The sequence below is a fragment of the Panthera pardus genome, unplaced genomic scaffold (genome assembly GCF_024362965.1).
Source record: "Panthera pardus isolate Hobbes unplaced genomic scaffold, ASM2436296v1 HiC_scaffold_17, whole genome shotgun sequence".
Taxonomy (NCBI): Eukaryota; Metazoa; Chordata; class Mammalia; order Carnivora; family Felidae; genus Panthera; species Panthera pardus.
This window is the reverse complement of record NW_026526732.1, coordinates 23411310-23428470: the sequence shown is the minus strand read 5'-3', so window position 1 is coordinate 23428470 and position 17161 is coordinate 23411310. Positions and strand designations below refer to the sequence as shown.

The following is a 17161-nucleotide window of genomic DNA, read 5'->3' as shown; positions in this document are numbered from 1 at the left end:
GTGGTGGGGGGTGGGGGGGTTACCATCTCTACCCATCTCTGAAGCTTCTGCAGCTGCCTACATTTCTTTAATCCAATCAAAGCTACACTGTCCTGTTTCTTTTCTCATGATGAGATTGCCAGAAGCAAGATATTCATCCTTTCTGGCAAACCCATCTCTCTCAAGCAAGACCATCTCTGAGGCTGCCTAGCTTTCCTTACCTGTCTAGACTGTCCAGGGACTGTCTCAGGTAAGACCCCACTCCTTGGTACTTTCCCATATCATTCACACTCTCTCACTCTTTCTAAAATCCTTGGGGGCAATTCAGTGTCCTTGATAATGTCTTGATTGTGAAGGAGAGCCTCATTTCCCACCATGTAATAGAAGGGAATGGTGCATAAAGGCCGAGCTCTATCCACAACACTCAACCAAGGACCTACTCTCTTGTTTTCTCGAATAAGCCACCTCTAAACCCTCTCTAGGAAAGACAACACTTAGAAGTTCCCTGTGCAATTTTTGCCGAAATTATAATTCCATTTTTTCTTTGAAGGTAGGCAGAATTACCACCACCACCACCACTCCACACACAGAGATGTTCACATTCTAATTCTAGAAACCTATGGATAAGATTATCTTACCTGGCAAAAAGAACCTTGTGGGTGTGATTCAGTTAAGCATCTTGAGATGGGGAGAATTGATGAGACTATCCATGTGTATCCAGTCTAATCACATGGGGTTTTTTAACAACAGAGAACCTTTCCCAGCTGCGATCAAAGAACAATAGGGTAATAGAGATGAGACATTGCTAGCTTTTAAGATTGGGAACAAAAAAGCTGCAAGTGAAGGAATGCAACCTCCACAAGCTGGAAAAGCCAAGAAAACAAATTCTCCCTTAGACCTTCCAGAAGGAGCACAGACCTTCAGACACCTTGATTTTACCCCCAATGAGACCTGGGTTGGCCTTCTGACCTCCAGAAGTGTAAGGTAATAAAGTTGTAGTGTTTTAAGCTACTAAGTTTGTGGTAACTGGTTATGGCAGCAATAGAAACCTAATATAGGCTGAAAAAAGAGTAACAGGCAATTCAAAGCCTTTGTCTTCTCAGAGTCCATTAGACTAGACATTAGCAAATGACTCCCTCTCAACTGGCACTTATCTTTCAATAAGCAACTGTTACAACAACTATGAAAAATACCAAATAAATTTCAAGAAAGAAAGAAAAAATGTACAATGTCATCATTATCCAGGCTACTGAGGAATGTATAGTGCTATGGATAGAAAAGGGCATGGACTGGTATATGTTAACTCCTGAGATCATTTTCAATGCAAACTGATAAACTTAACATGAAAGTTCATTTTTTTATTACAAAGTACATGAGTACATTACAGAGTTAGGAATTTTGTTTGTGAGGTTCCGAAAGACATAAAATGGCGCTGAAGAATTTTTGAGATTGTTTGGAGTCAGGGCATCTTGGATGATCTCAACTCGCTATTGAACCTGAAAACTTGTTCACAGACCCCTGAGAACTCCATATCGTGGTGTTCAGTGATTGTGTAAAGTCCAATCACCAAACTCTTCCAGGAGAGAGAATGTGACTCAGTGCTATCCCAGTATGTAATGAAGCTTCACCAAACTGGGTCAAGAGCATTTAAAGCAAGTGTCAAGGTAACTGATGCTTCCTCTTATCATTAGTGTTTCATTTTATATCCTTTTTCAAACACTAAAAAAGTGATTTTTCAGGGGTGTCTGGGTGTCTCAGTCAGTTAAGTGTCAGACTCTTGATTTTGGCTCAGGTCATGATCTCACAGTTCATGGGATTAAGCCCCATGTCGGGTTCCATGCTATCAGTAGAGCCTGCTTGGGATTCTCTCTCTCCCTGTCTTTTTTGCCCCTCCTGTGCTTGTTCTCTCTCCCTCTCTCTCTCTCTCTCCAAATAAATGATAAACTTAAAAACAAATAATTAAACAAATAATTAATAAATAAGCCATTTTCCCTTCTTCCCTGCCTCCAGCCTTGAATACGGCTTTAAAAAGTTTCATATTCCCTCTTACTATTTACTTTTATTTATAAAATTGTGAAAAATTAGGTCAATAAAAATTCCTGCCATTTACTGAGTAACTACTATGTGCTAAGCACCTGACATTCACTGTCTCATTTAATCTCTTAACTAAGGGTTATTATTCCTATTGATTGGAAGGTGAAACCAAGACTCGGGAAATTCAAGTAACATGCCCAAACTCACAGAGGAGAGAGGTGGCAAAAGTCAGGGCACCTTCCTTCCTTAGTCAGAGGCCTTTTAGTTTCATATATTATTCTCCATGTTTCTTGAACGTGAAATATTCACATTAAATGGATCAGTAACTGGCAAGTCCGGTGTTAGGTCATGAGTCCATTTCCCCATCCCAGGTTAGGGGTTCCCCAGAGCAGCACACAAAGAGGTTTCCGTCTACAGGATGGACAAACACAGAATTAATAAAGTTTTCCTTGTTTCTCAGTGTGGCTTCTGTCACTCTGTGATTACCTTTCTTTTGTGAGGGGTCCTCCTTAGAACCCTAGAAGGGTAGAAATACCTACATGACTTGAAGGTACCTATCACAATTGAGGGTCACAATTAACTCACCATTTCTATCAGGTAAGAAAACAATGTTGTTTGGTTACTAAGATAGAACACCTCATTCTTTACTTTGTTGCTTTAGTTTCATTGAAATAATACCATTTCAATAAATATTCAAAAACTATCTTATTAAATATTTTATTGAATTTCAAAAAAACTATTTTGTTGGGATAGTTTTAAAGAAATAGTATGCTGATGCCATGTAAATTGAACAACTTATTCAGTCAAGAGAGTTAGCCCCCAGATACTCCCTCTCCTACCATTTACCCTCCACTCTGCATCAAAACAGTCATTGCATAGGGGTTTTCTACAGCAATGATTGTTGGAGAATAATTCCTAACTCATTCTCCTTTCTGAGCTTTCCTTTAGCTGTCTTACTTCTGCTCCTTCTGTGATTTCAGAAACCATTTTTAATTTCCTCAATTTGCTGTAGAGTTGCCATGATGTTATGATATCCTTGTGAATCACATTACAAGCCCTGGAGCCCTTTCAGATGGGTAGATTTACACAAAGAATTGGTAATAATAGTATGATTGCATCGGCTGCTATAGAAATGACCAAGCATAAAGTAAAGGGAATTGGTTTCTTTCTGTTTCCATTCACTAAGGAGCCAACTTTGGCTAATTTGTATGGTAATAAATATCTGTAACAGTTTACCACTTATACCGGTATATAATTAATATAATACAATTGTTCTTCAATCTGTCTATGGCAGTAGATAAAAGAAACAGGAGAGGTGATGAGAAAAAACTGACTTTTTTTTTTTAGGATCATATTTACAGGCTCAGAAGAATCACAAAGACCATGTGCATCATACCTATAGTTGGATCAAAATAGAAGAGTAATGGCTTGTGAGGAAGTAAGTCACTTCTTGTGGAGGTTATCCTAATGCAAGGAATAAAAAAGAAAGCAATTGATCTGGGATCTGGCCTTTGGTTTTCTGATTTAGGGTTCAGGGGTAGAAGTAAGAAAACCTGCATTCTATTCCTGTACTTGGTACTCACTTCCCCAGGGTCTTTTAGGGATACAAATAATGAAACAGCAGGGGATTGTAAGCAAGAAGACACAAACTTCCTTCTAAAACATTGGACAAGATTGGGATGTTCTACAAACTAACAGAGAGTGAAATTCAGGAAAGATGATATTGGCAAACAAAAATCTTTATGCGAACTCAATATCAAAAAATCTAGCTACCTATAATTTGCCTCAAAAATGCCTGAAGTGAAATGTAAGAACTATAAACAAGACTGATGAAAAATAAATTGTAGAATTTGCAGGTGCTGGTCTAGGTGCAATCAGACCTCAAACACATTCATATTTAATATCAAATTTCTTGATGCAAAATATTCCCCAAGGGAAGATGAGAAAACCTTAGTATATTAAAATAAAAAATATTGTCTTTATTATAAGGGCAAATGATACTTGCACATATAGAATCTTATTGGAAGTTATTATTTTCCCCAAATATCAGGGTTTCTAATGTCTATCTCAGGGTAATGATTTTGCTCTCATTTCTAAAGTTTACCAAAAACATTACAAATTATCTTGAATGGGCTGTAGGGTGGGAAGATGAAGGCAAGATACTATTATTTTTTTCAGGTATTGGCCAAGAAATAGACAAAGATATGTTGAGTGATATTTTCAAGATCATATGTTAGACTTTTACTTCTAGCTAAGATAAAGTAGTTTGCACTAGACCAATTATTCTGGGAAGAACAAATAGAAAACTCAGATAAAATGTAAAGAAAAACAGCAATAACAACAGCTGTCTGACTGAAGGCATTGGAAAATGACTGAAGCAACCAGGAATTGAAGGGCCAAGATCAAGCAGAGTCAAAAAAAGGGAACCACAGAGAGCTGAGATGATGTTCTTCAAACAGCTTTTCGCCTCAAGCCAATTGCTAGTTTTTGGCTTGGAATTAGAGGCTAACAATCTACCCAGAGAGCTGTGGCTGATAAGCAGAGAAACAAAGTTTCTGGAAATCTCACAAGGGTGCAGACAAAAAAGGGAAAAAAAAAATTGAGAGCAAAGGGGAGGTTGGGAGATTGATTGGCCAAAGTATCCAAAACTTGAAGTAACAGAATCCTGAAGAGAAGGAAAGCATGGAGAAGCACATTAGATACTCATTTTCTCCCACAGGCATATGCTAAATCCTTAAACTGCTAAGGACAAGAAGCGAGGCAGGAAATCACAGAAAATCAGAGAAGTTTTGGCCTACTCGCAGAGTTGAAGAGACAAAAATAGGAGAATACAACCTGACAAGGAGAAGCCCAAGTCAATACTCTATGCTCAGGAGGGACTCCTGGGAGCCATACCACGGTTGAGGAGCTAACCAGAAGTATATGTAACTTTCCAGACTTCAACCCAGCCTCAAATCTGTTCAGTTGCTAACTGAATCAAAGTGATCAGCTTCTTCCCTGAATACATATGAAAAGAGAGGGTAAGCCCCCTCAAAGGAAGAGAGTGCCTCCACAGTCTTTCATATAGAATATATAGCATTCAATCAAAAATTATGGTCCTATCAAGGAAAAGAACCAAGAGGAAAAAAACAGGTAATATAAACAGACCCACAAATACTACTGTTATTAAAGTTATTATACTTGAACGTTTAAGGATATGATTAATGTGACAAATTAAGAAAATATAACTCAAATATAGTCCAACATGAATATATTATCGATAAAACATAAGTTAAAGATGGAAAATTTTTACTTCTCTGGTTTTCTACTGGTATTTTAGAAAGAATTAAATGAAAATTATAGAGTAGAAAAATAAAATACTTGAAATTAAATACCCAACACATAAACTGCAATTTAACAGCAGTTGGGACTCAGCAGCTATGTGGATTAGTGAAGGAAAATAGGGAAGTAGAAAATCCACTTCCATCTTTCTGTATGGAAAATACAGAAAGAAATATGTGATAGATAATCTTATGGGTAAAAATGGCCAGGCCATCCCGCCCAGATATTTGATCAAGCATTATTCTGGATGTTTATAAGAGGGTGTTTTTTTGTAGATGAGAATAACATTTAAATTACAGAACTTTGAATAAAGCAGTTTGCCTGACATAACATCAGTGGGCCCCATTCAATCAGTTAAGGAAGGCAAAGACTGACTTCCCCTCAGCAAGAAGGAATTCTGCTGGTGGATGGCTTTCAGACTTGAACTACGATGTCAGTGCTCTTCCTTGGGTCTCCAGCATGCTGGCTGGTTTACTCTGCAGATATTGGACTTGCCAGGCTCCATAATTGGATGAGCCAATTTCTTGAAACAAATCTGTCCATATATCTATGCATATTGCATTGGTTCTGATTCTCTGTGAAAGTTGACTAATTTAGAACATGAGAGACACAGAGGCACAGGAGAAAGGTTTAAAATGTGTAATTAAAATGCCAGAGGTAAGAAGAGAGTGATAAATGGGGGGAAAAGACAATTCACAAAAGCTCCTGGCATACACATATATATTTTATAACAAATTAGTTATTACATTAAATATAAAGGGATTAAACATTCCTATTAAGGGGCAAAGATTGTCCAATTGAATTTTTAGAAATTTATGTACAGGGACTGATCTACAAAAAAAAAATGAGCTCTGTTGTCAGTCAACTCTATTTTCTATGACAATATTTCTTCAGTCTTCCTTAGCTTGTATAAGAATCTTCTAACAGTCTTGTTAAAACACAAGTTCCTGGGAAACATCCTCTAGAGGGTTGAGGATTCGAAGGGTGATCATTTGCATTTCTATGAGCTTCCAGCTTCCAGGTCATGCTGTTGCTACTACTCTTTAAATGCTAAAACCATTTTGTGCAGCTATTATCTACATGATGATAAATGTAGATTCACAGAGGCTGTGGTCAAGATCTGACCCTTCTCTTTCTTATGAGCTCATATGAGAGGTGAAGTCAGAAGAACAGATAGGCCCATGTTTTGAGTTTGGGTAAGACCTCACTCTGCGTTATTGTTTTGCAAAGAAATAGCACATGGATACGACCATCTTCATCTTTTCCACAAAGAAAATAAGACTCTCCTAGTCAGCTACACCAATCTCTATATTAATAGGGAGCTCTCACAGTGCAAGATAAAATTATGATCTCATTTCACTAAAAATTCTGCTGATACCACTATTAAGCCAAAATGGCACCAACCATTATCTTCATGCTTAAAAATGCACCAATGCATAACCAATCATGTCATGTATGTTTTATCTCCTCATCTAAATTATACACTATATGAGGGAAGGAGTCATCTCTGCCATTTTTTTTGTTTTTTTGGTATCTTCCCAAACATTAAGCACAACAATCTCCTTCAATGAATTATGAAGACTAAGAGGCAAGGCAATCACTAGGAATTAGCATGGAGTTAACCTAAGTTTGCCTTCTGCCCTACCCAGCGTTCCCATGTATCTTATTCATCACCCCTCACCAGCAACACCCACCTGACTTATAGCAACGCACTCAGGACTTCCACTGTGGCTGATGGAAGCCTCATGCTACCAAAACCTGAGTAGGAAATCATTAATTAACCTCCTACATTTACAACTATTCAGAGAGCATACCAAAATGACGGTACACTCCCTGCCATCCCCATGTGGCAGCAACATTCAACAGTGAGAGTCCAGACCCTCCAGCTCCCGAGTACAGCAGACAAACCAGAGAGAGTTGCTGTCGGAAGGTCAAACCCCTTCAAATTATATTTGTAAGTGACCATCTAGCTGGTTCCTGGCAGGCCAGACAGCCTTTTCCTGACTTCAACTCAGTCAGTCCAGGCCTAACTGAAACCAAGCCTCCGAGACTGTTTTTTGTTGGCTCGAAGCCGGTTGCTTTGTTTAATTGTTGTCTTTATGGGTGCCAGGCACTGTGGTGGACACTTATGACTAACACCTCACTTATTTGAATGATACCAGTTATCAATGGTTTCATCAGGTAAATGGCACATATCATAAACAAATGATAAAGCAAGATTAATGTGTAAGTTCTGAAAGAAACAGTCTTAAGATGGATTTCAATTTTATTTCCAGAGCATGGCATGAAAGTCAAACCATTTTCTTTTCTTTTTTTTTTTTTTTAGCAAGAGAAGGGAGATTACATGCCTCTTCATTTAGGGTTAGAAGGACCCCAGAAATATTAAACTAACTTATAAGATTCAACAAGCTTTTCTCCTTAAAGTTAAGTATGTCTGCTTTAAGAAAATGGATATCTGACCCCAGGTAATATTTTATTTTTTGGAACCCTGCTGAATTGGGAGTAAGCATTCTTTCAGGCCAAAGAAAGTCCTGTGAGATCTTTCTTGAGACAAGTATATTGGTTGAGAGCTAAACAGCTGTCCCTCAAGTAAGCATTTACAGTTATGGAGATATCCAGGAGAACCAGGGGAAATGAAGAGAAATGCTACTTTTCATTTCTAGTTATAAAGAATGTATGACTTGTTTGTGTAACTTGTTTTTATAAGCCTATCTGGAATATAGGGGACCTACGGGATAGTACTTCCAATAGGCAGTGAATACTTCGTATAAATATGGACCTCCTCGTTCTCAAAAATAAGTAACGCCAGTTGTTTCTATCCTGCTTCCTCACGGGTCTCTCTCCAAGACCCTGTTCCCAGATTCCCGGTCATGAAGTCACTACCTATGGGATATCACCTGCTACAAGGTGTTAACCCTCCAGACCACTGAGTACCTGGTAGTCACCAAACCTGACTGACCATTCACTGCCTGGCTGCCTGGCTGTCCTTAGAAGGAGGCACAATGCACTCCCAAGACCTGTATCTTTCCATACCCTACCAACGAATGCATAGCATTTCCAAGTTTTTATCACTGCTAGTCTGTCTCACTGTATCTACTACCTCTTAAGCCTGAAACATCAAACTCAGTGTGCATGTGTATATATGTGCATGTGTGCGTGCATTTGTACTCAGAGAATAATACAGTAGAAAAGACCTGAACTAATTAGTGCATATACTTTCGACCTTCCTCTTTATATCCTGCGGATTCCGTGGAATCACTTCAAGGTTAGGGGAGGAGATGAGGAAACCCAAGGGGCTTCAGGTCCTCCCAAAGCCCCACAATCAGTACAGCTTCCTGACAATCAGATTTATATATTGACTTTTATAGTAAGCATGCTTTTGAGGAAAGGGTACTCTCACTGTAAAAAGGCGGGTAGTGTTGAAAACCAGATATTTACTTCAACCCCCTTTGTTCTACAGAAGAGTGAATCAAGAAGAAATGAAGGTTGTCCCACAATCACATAGCTATTTAGCTAGGGTTGGAAGTACAGCTGAGGTTGCTTGATTCCCAAGTGTGCGTTTTCTATGTACCATCCAGCAGGGAGAAAGGGGGAAAAAAAACATACTGTGTGCTTATTGCATGTGTTAGTGATCAGGATATGTCTTGATGACAATCTAGGGTTTAAGTGGCAAACAAAAATGTGGGAGTGGAATGTACCATTCTATAATGTGTCCCAAACACATTTCAGGAAAATCAGAGAGTAAGCAAAGGGTTGAAGTCCTGGGCTAAGGGAGATTCTTTCTAGACATGTTTGGTAAGCCACAGCCTACGTCTCATAGCATAAAGAAGCTGCACGAATCCTAAAGAGCCCTTAAAGGAAGTTCCCCACTGGGAACATAATGAAGATGCACCGTATAAACCAGCAGCGTTTGGAGTTTTCTGCTTCTCGGTTATTTGTTAGGAGTGTCCATAGGATTGTGGCAAGGCTTATGAACAGAACGTCAGCTTTATCTTATCAATATCATTCTAGTGAAGAAAGCTGCCAAAGTCCAGTGGAAGGGTCTTACTAATCAGAATCTTTATATATCCAGCCTTGCAGAATCAAACCGTGAAGGATTCTCCTGAGTTTTAGATTTTTATTTTGTTGGCAATCATGGATACATATTAGAATCACCTAGGGAGTCTTAACTATACTGATGCCCAGGCTCAACCCAGAAGAATTAAGAATTTCTGCAGGTAAGCCTAACATTTTTTTTTATTTTGTTAATGTTTATTTATTTTTGAGAGAGAGAGAGAGAGAGAGACAGAGTGTGAGTGGGGGAGGGGCAGAGAGAGGGAGACACAGAATCCGAAGCAGGGTCCAGGTTCCGAGCTGTCAGCACAGAGCCTGATGAGGGACTTGAACTCACGAACTGTGAGATCGTGACATGAGCTGAGATCAGACACCTCACTGACGGAGCCACCCAGGCGCCCTGTTATTTTTTAATGTCCCATGTGACTTTAATATACCACAAGGTCAAGAGCTACAAAGTCAGAGGGTTCAAAAGAACCCAAAAGGTGAAAGAAGAGGAATGAGAGGTAATGAGAAGTTACTATGCCCGAATGAGCCAAAATGACCCGCTGTCCAAGCAAATCTCCAGGCTGAGTGACCTGTGTCACTTAACAGAACCCTGCTAGGAATATGTGGCTACCATGTCACCACCCCGGATGTCTCACTGTCCCAGTGCGTCTCCCTCTCGGGGTAAACCTACCTCTAGAACTCTGCCTATTGCACCACTACTCAATCCTCACTCACCACTCCTGCTTCCACTTCCAGCAGATACTGCCTTTACCTCCCGTCTACCAAAAACAGCCAAACCTCTCATTCAGAAGACACGTATGTTTCTCCACCACGGGTAAACAAGAGAACTTTACCACACACTACTGGTTTTTATGAGGCCCTAAGAGAATCCTTCTCACAGGTCGTGCCCACCTCTAAGGGGAACGGAGACCCTCCTGGGAACAGATCTTCCTTCTTGACTGAATCCATGTTTAACTCTTGCATTGTCCAAAGATACGGCTGCTCAGAATAGCTGCAATGGCCAAAAGAAACTCACCACACCTCTGCTGGCCCCGGCGAATGTTTAAGTGCTGCCGGCCCTGTAAATAATATCGAATCCTCGATATCCCTGGTTCCTCTGAGTTAACAGGAGCTTACTGAGGACCTGCTCCGTGTGGGTGGGGCGCTTGCGGAATTAGAGTTTGTCAGAGGCAAGTGGGACAATGGGATGATACTAATTCCAGGAGTCAGGAATGATGAAGTCTGGTCCCAGCTTCATCAATCATGTGCATGGGACTAAGGGCAAGGGTCTATTTCCACATTCCAACAACAGAATGATCTCCAAGGAAAGCACAATGGGAAAGGGAGGGTTTGGCATTTCTGCAGCTAGAAGTCCGAATAGGAAAACAACTGGAGCACAAAGGAAATTACGGGTTTCCCTTGCTGTCCAGAAGTGGAGCATTCCTATGAAACTTTTCCCAAGTTGAAACGGCAGAAAGCAAAGAAAGTAATTACCATTAACTCCCACAGAAACAATTTTGAGCATCCTCAGGCCCCAAACATAACCTTTCTTAGACTTTTCAGATACCTTAGGCCACATCTTGTTAACGGACACGCAAAATAAATTGAGATAAAGCACAGATGGTCACAGACACGGTTCGAAGCTATGGCGGCTTGATGCTGAGGTGTTGAGTGCAGTTTCAGGGGAGGGGGCTTGGAAGCGCCATTCTCACTGCCCTGGGCACGCTGCCTCCGAAACAGCTCTCTGCAAAACAGGCGCTGAACGTTCTGTTGGCTTTTCGCCTTTTTTTGTAAAAGCAAAAATCCTCTTTGGATTTCTTCCGGTTAGCAGAAACAGGTCCTATTAGTTCTCTTGTAAAAGTGAGTGGTGTAACGCGAGCTTTTGGGAAGTGGGGGGACACCTGTTTTTGAGAAGAGTCACGGGACAACATATGCAAAACTTGAAAAGCGCCCTCTTCGATGCCTTAAAAATGAATAAAGTAGATGATTGTGATCAATATGAACAATAATATCAGAAATTCCAAAAAAAGTGAGAAATGAATAAAGTGATAGCTATATTAAAGGGGTGGTGTATCAAACAAGAATTGAGGGCTCTGAAGAAACGGCGATTAATATTTGGATCGCTCATGGCACGTGGAAGAATTGAAGGTCCCCACTTCCTGAACACGCAGACCCTTTGTTCTCCATATACTGTCTCTGTTCCATGCACCTGCTTCTCATCAGAAGTATTCAGAGTGCCCAAATCTTGGAGAACTGGGATGATTTTGCATCTAACAATTTCCAACTTGGATCCTCTGGGAAACGAAATTCTAAAGGGAGGTTTAGTCCAACTGGAGCCCCCACAGGGAAAGCTTGCGGGACGCCAGCTTCGGCTTTTCAGAGCACCCTCGGTAATGCTGAGAACGGCAGGCAACCATCAAGAGGAGACAGAGAGCCAAATGTGTTTCACAGATACATCCACCCTGGGAACGTGCCAGTGAATGTCTGGAGATGTCCCTGACAGCACGGCCTGCTCCATCACGGACCCGAGGAAGCCCAATCACTTGAGAGAGCTAAAACTGGCCAGAGAGGAGGCCGACACACATCCTTCGTGCCCCGCGCCGTTCTGACAGGGAAAACCCACAGCGTGTCCTCATCCAGAAGGTCTTTTCCTCTGCGGGTATCTGGGGATCTGCGGGCTGGGAGCTTCCTAGGAGGAACAGAAGGACGGGTCTGTGCATGTTCACACATCTCATTTCATTCATTCACACTTCAAAAGGCTCCAGATTCTGTTAAAATTTTAGCTCCCTCTTATTCTCAGTCCATTTTTGAAGCTGGCACCAGTATGCCTGCGTTCCAGGTATAATATATAGCTCCCCGCCGCCTCCCACTTCCAAGTCTTGTTACCAAGAATGCCACTCACATTTTCCTCCTTTCAACACAAACATGATGCTTTTCATGCTTCCCTTTGCAAATGATGGATGGAAGCTGAGCTAAATATGGAGACAGGGGCTACAGACACATCTTGTTCCTATTAAACGTTCTACTTCTGTGTCATTCCCCTCCTCGGCTTTCACATTAACTCGCTTCCTTCCCGGTATCCAAAGAGTAGGTGCCTGTGATTGGAGTCCTGGAAGTGAAGAGCTAGACTCCATATTCTAGACCTATCTTTAGGTGTAAAGAGTGTCTCTATCTGTAAATTCTTTTTTTTTTTTTTTTTAGGATGGAGTAAATCACCTGTCACTTCTGTGGTCTAAGATAAACACGGTCCTTGAAATTTGGGACACCTGGGGGTTTTTTGTCGACCGATGAGACGGAGTGGGTTGTGAAAACGGCACTTCTGAAACACCAAGGTTTAAAATTCTTCTTTAACGTTCAACAAGCTAACCGTGAGATTTTGTAAAAACCCACGAATAGTGACAAAAAGTTGAGCCTAGGCTTTGGAGATGAGCACAACCAGCTTGGTCTCCTGTTTCTGCCTCTCACTGCCCGGTGACCCTCGTGTATACTTAGAATGCCTCAGTTTCCCAGTCAGGGTTCCCACATCGCATCTGAGTGTCATGTCTCTTTAATCTCCTTTAATGTAAGACAACTGCCTTGTACTTTTAAAAAATTCATTGCTGTTGTCTGTCTTGACATTGACCTTTTTGAGTAATTCGGGACAATTGTTTTGGAGAATGTCCTACATTCTGAATTTGTACTATTATGTCCTCATGATTAAATTCATATTTAAAATGCTTGGCGGGGCGCCTGGGTGGCTCAGTCAGTTAAGTGTCCGACTTTAGCTCAGGTCGTGATCTCACGGCTGGTGAGTTTGAACCCCTCGCCGGGCTCTGTGCTCTCAGTGCAGAGCCCGCTCTGGATGTTCTGTCTCCCTCTCTCTTTACCCCTCCACCCCTCTTTCTCTCTCTCAAAAATAAATAAACATTAATTTTTATTTTAATGCCTGGCAAGAATACTTCAAACTTGATGTATCCTTCTCATTGCATCTTGCCAAATGGCAAATAATAGTCCCATTACTACGAATACCAAGTTGATTACTTGTTTAAGGTAATTTCTGTCAGAGCTCTTTATTCCAAAGAAACTTCTCTTTGTAATTAATAAATAATATTTGGTGAAGTAAAAATTTTAAACTGTATGAATATTTAGTTCCTCAAAAAAATTTCGCCCAGTGGTTTTAGCATCCATTAATTATTCTTCCATGAAACATTTATTCACTTATCATTTATTTATTTAGGTTTGCAAAACAGCAAATTTAAAAAAAAATTTTTTTTAACGTTTATTTATTTTTGAGACAGAAAGAGACAGAGCATGAACAGGGGAGGGTCAGAGAGAGAGGGAGACACAGAATCTGAAACAGGCTCCAGGCTCTGAGCTGTCAGCACAGACACCGACGCGGGGCTCGAACTCAGGGACCTCGAGATCGTGACCTGGGCCGAAGTCGGAGGCTTAACCGACTGAGCCACCCAGGCGCCCCACAGCAAATTTTTTAAGCCTGTCATTTCTTCTTCGTGTACTCGTTGGCATTCTGTTATAAAAAACAACTTTCTTTTTTGTTGTTTCTTCTCCTCTCTCTCTCTCTTTCTCCCTTTTTGATCATCACTAAAATCTGAACGGATTTTTAAAAATTAATGTGCTAGGACTCATTATCCTACTGATGTTCAAATTTGCCACAAATGTAATTAGCAGAAGCCCCTTCAAAGGGGCTTCTATAAAATTTTATCTATTTCTTTGTTTTGTTTTGAGTGGTTGCATAGAATTTACAATGTGCATATCTAACCAATCCCATGTACTTTCAAATATTACACTACCTTACAAACAGTGTAAGAACTTTACGGCAATATGTTTCCGTATCTCCCCTACGGTCCTCTGTGCTTTTGTCGTAGTCATACAAGTTACTTCTGTATGTATTATTAATGCAGTCACAGTTATTTTGGCTCTAAGCAGCCAATCATGTTTAAAGCAATTAAAAATGAGAAACCTTGGGGCACCTGGATGGCTCAGTCAGTAAAGCGTCCAACTCTTCATTTTGGCTCAGGTCACGATCTCAGGGGTTCGTGAGTTCGAGACCTGCATCGGGCTCTGAGCTGACAGTGTGGAGCCTGCTTGGGATTATCTCTCTCTCCCTCTCTCTCTGCCCCTTCCCTCTCTCTCTCCCTCTCTCTCTCAGAATAAATAAATAAATAAATAAATAAATAAATAAATAAATAAAAGCTTTTCTTTTATTTACCCACATACACATCATTTTCTAGCTCTTTTCACTCCCTTTGTGTAGATCTAAACATCTATTTGGTATTTTGCGTCTACCTAAAGAACTTTCTTTAACATTTTTCTAGTGCAAGTCTGCTTGGATTTTCATGGTCAAAAACATCCTTTATGTTGCTTCATTTGTGAAAGACATACATATTTGCTGGTTACAGAATTTTAGATTTTTTTCTTTCAGAAATTTAAAAATGTCATTCCTTCATTTTTTTTTTTTTTTTTTTTTTGCGTAGTTTCTGACAAGGAAACCGAAGTCATTCTTAATGTTTGTTTCTCTGTTAATAATGTGTCTTTGTATTTTTAGTTGCTTTAATGTCTTTTTTTAGCACTATTTCATCAAAGGGATTATGATGTGTTTCAGTGTGATTTTCTTCTAGGTGCATCCTGTTCAGGGTTAATGGAGCTTCTTGCATTTGTAGATTTAGATATATATTATAAAAATATATAATTATTATTGATAATGCATACAATTATATATAATTATCCTTTAATATATAATATATAAGTTAATATATATAAGCTAATATATAAATATAACTTTGGGACATTTTAGCCATTCATTTTTCAAATATTTTTTCCTTCTCAGAGTTCAACTCCATGTATATTACACTGATTGATATTGTTAAGTTGTTCAGGGAGCTTTGTTGTTCTTGTTATATTTGTTGGTTTTGTTGTTGCTAGTCTTCTTCCTCTTCCTCCTTCTTTCTCCTCCTCTCCCTTTTAGCTTTTATTTTTCCCATCTGTGATTCATTTATTAGCTCCTATTTCTATGTCTTCAAGTTCATTGACATTTTTTTCTTTGGTTAATCTGCTATTAATACCATCTAGTGGGGTTCCTGGGTGGCTCAGTCTGTTACGTGTCTGACTTTGGCTCAGGTCACGATCTTGTGGTTCGTGGGTTCGAGCCCCACATCGAGCTCTGTGCTGACAGCTCAGAGACTGGAGGCTGCTTTGGATTCTGGGTCTCCCTCTTGCTCTGCCCCTCCCCTATTCATGCTCTGTCTCTCTCTGTCTCTTAAAAGTAAATAAAAAAAAAAACACCATCTGGTATATTTAGCATTTCAGATATTATATATTTTTCATCTCTGGAATTTCTTTTGTTTAATATAAATCCAAGTTAGAATAACATAGTGTAGTAGTGGTTCAGGAGTAGAATTTAGTGCTTCATCACTTACATATAACACCCAGTGCTCATCCCAACAAGTGCTCTCCTTAATGCCCATCACCCATTTAGCCCATCTCTCCACCCAACACCTTGCCAACAACCCTCAGTTTGTTCTCTGTATTTAAAGAGTCTCTTGGGGCGCCTGGGTGGCTCAGTCGGTTGAGCGTCCAACTTTGGCTCAGGTCATGATCTCACAGCTCGTGAGTTCGAGCCACACATTGGGCTCTGTGACGACAGCTCAGAGCCTGGAGCATGCTTCAGATTTGGTGTCTTCCTCTCTCTGCCCCTTTCCTGCTCTGTCTCTGTCTCTCAAAAATGAATAAACATTAAAAAAATTAAAAAAAAAAGAGTCTCTTATGATTGGCCACCCTCTCTGTTTTTATCTTATTTTTTCCCCTCCCCTATGTCCATCTGTTATGTTTCTTAAATTCCATATATGAGTGAAATCATATGATATTTATTTTTCCCTCACTGATTTATTCCACTTACATTAAACACTGTAGTTCCAACCACGTTGTTGTAAATGGTAAGATTTCATTCTTTTTGATTACCGAGTAATATTCCATTGTATGTATATACCACATCTTCTTTATCCATTCATCAATCAATGGGCTTTTTCCATTTGTCTACTGTTGATAGTGCTGCTATACACATTGAGGTGCATGTGCCCCTTCGAATCAGCATTTTTGTATCCTTTGGATAAATACCTAGTAGTGCAGTTGCTGGATCATAGAGTAGCTCTATTTTTAATTTTTTTGAAGAACCTCCATACCGTTTTCCAGAATGGCTGCACAATTTGCGTTCCCACCCGCAGTGCAAAAGAGTTCTGCTTTCTCTGCATCCTTGCCAACATCTGTTGTTTCCTGAGTTGTTAATGTTAGCCATTCTGACAGGTGTGAGGTGGTATCTCATTGTGGTTTTGACTGTATTTCCCTGATGGTGAGTGATGTTGAGCATGTGTCTGTTAGCCATTTGGATGTCTTTTTTGGAAAAGTGTATGTTCATGTCTTCTGCCCATTTCTACACTGGATTGTTTGTGCTTATTGTGCTCATGTTTTCCTTTACCTTCTGATGCATATCAAGCATATTTATAATAGCAATTTTAGTGTCTTTGCCAATCTGAACACTTTAGTCATTTGGAGGTAAATTTTTACTGATTTTTTTCATAGACATGGATTATATTGCCCTATTTTTTATATGGCTAGTCATTACTTATTTGATGCTGGACTTTGAGATTTTTAAGTTGTCAATGCTGTATTTTGTTGTATTCCTGTAACTATTGTTGGAACATGTTCTAGCGGTATGTGCTTGGAATCAATTTTATCCATCACTTCACTGGAATAAGTTTTGTTGGGTTAAATCAAGAGTAATTTTTCATCT

General features: G+C 39.8%; 1 long non-coding RNA gene across 2 annotated transcripts in view; it reads left to right on the top strand.

Moving 5' to 3' along the window:
• LOC109252544 (uncharacterized) overlaps positions 1 to 16346 on the top strand; it is a 29847-nt gene extending 13501 nt beyond the window's left edge. The window contains exons 2-4 of one of the 2 annotated variants that reach the window (XR_008422874.1): positions 1494 to 1643; positions 3361 to 3451; positions 12577 to 16346. This is a non-coding gene — a long non-coding RNA (uncharacterized LOC109252544). Of the gene's footprint in view, positions 1 to 1493; positions 1644 to 3360; positions 3510 to 12576 lie in introns of those variants that run through there. The other variant, XR_002074075.2, reaches the window with a different exon arrangement.
• The last annotated feature ends 815 nt before the right edge of the window (positions 16347 to 17161 follow it).